The following is a 1653-nucleotide window of genomic DNA, read 5'->3' on the forward strand; positions in this document are numbered from 1 at the left end:
TAGTCCCTGTTTTCAGGTATGTTGAGTCACTGAACAACTTGGATCAGTTTGGTGACAGAACGGTTCAGGACCTCGGGTCGGGTTCCAGTCATGCACATGCTGACCTCTCCCAGGTCGCTGGCGAGTCCCGCCACATGAATCGGTTCTAAAACACATAAACAGGCGGTTTTGACTTTGCTGTGGGTGGAAGTGAGCAGTCAAAAGGTAAACGGTTGGTCCTGAGATTTACCACAACGGAGTCGACACAGTCTGACACTTGGACAGATGTCCTGGTTGTCAGGGACAAAGATGGAGAAAAAATCACTTTGTCGCAATGAATGTGCAAAGTATTGATATCGGACAAGAACAAATCTGGGTTGATGGGACGTACCTGCTCTGCTTCACAGATAAAACACACCTGCACGTGTTAAACAAGACACTGAAGGATGTATGACATGTGAACACACTGTCTGGGAATAAGAAACTCTCATTAATGTAACAGCAGTTGTGTTGTTAATATAGATAGATAGATAGATAGATAGATAGATAGATAGATAGATAGATAGATAGATAGATAGATAGATAGATAGATAGATAGATGGATAGATAGATAAACTTTATTTTCTGTCCCAAATAGTGGCAGAAATTCTCCAACAATAAAAATACACACAACACATATAAAAAAACACTGAAGACACAAGCTCACGATGCACAGACGTCTACAAGAATTACAAAGAAACAGCAGCTGATAAAATGTTCTGTTCAGTGTCTTATTTCATTTTGTTCCAGATGGTTGCTGCAGTGGGAATAAAGGACTTTTTATAGGTGGTTTTGTGGGCCAGTGGGACTTTGATGGGAGTAAGAGACAAACATACGTCTCATCATTTGTACTACACAGTAGAAAACGGAGAGCATTGGAAATAAGTGGAACACATACAGAAGACCGTCGTGCACGAGGCTCTGCTGTGGACCAGTGTGGTTATAACATGTTGGTGTGAAGCTGGGATGTAACCGAACAGGAAGTGTTGTGCTGCTGCCCACGTTCCTTCATCTTTGAGCTAAACGCACATTGTTGACACATTAACAACTTATTGCTGGGTTCTGATGTGGAGGAGGGACTGAACACGATGAGAAATCAGACAATATTATTTAAACTTTTATGTTCTCAAAGCTCGTAGCAGCTTCACCAACGTACCACGTATTTACAGCAACGACAAAGATATTTGCTGCCCATCAAACTGTTAAAAATTTAGTATAATTTCAGGATAAATTCTGACAGAACTGGAGGTCGGTGGAAGCTCCAGAACCCATGATGCTCGTCAGTGAGGCGCTTCAATCACCGAGTGTTTAACGGTGACTAGTGGGGACGGACGGTTATCTGTCAGAGCGGTTTGGACGTAAACCTGAGTGTGTGTGTGTGTGGGTGGGAAAGTGAGCTTCAGCACTACAGCCATGTGTTAAACATTACAACTAATCAGAGGGGGTAACACACACACACACACACACACACACACACACACTAACACCCCATGCAGATTGAGCAGGCAAATCACGACACGTGGACTGCAGCGCGGTCAAAGTGATGGATAGATGCCGGGACTACTTTCCCGCTTCCCATTCCACACCAGCCATATGGAAATCACACACACACACACACACACACACACACACACA

This window comes from Stegastes partitus, unplaced genomic scaffold (assembly GCF_000690725.1).
Source record: "Stegastes partitus isolate 25-593 unplaced genomic scaffold, Stegastes_partitus-1.0.2 Scaffold779, whole genome shotgun sequence".
NCBI classification, from domain to species: Eukaryota; Metazoa; Chordata; class Actinopteri; family Pomacentridae; genus Stegastes; species Stegastes partitus.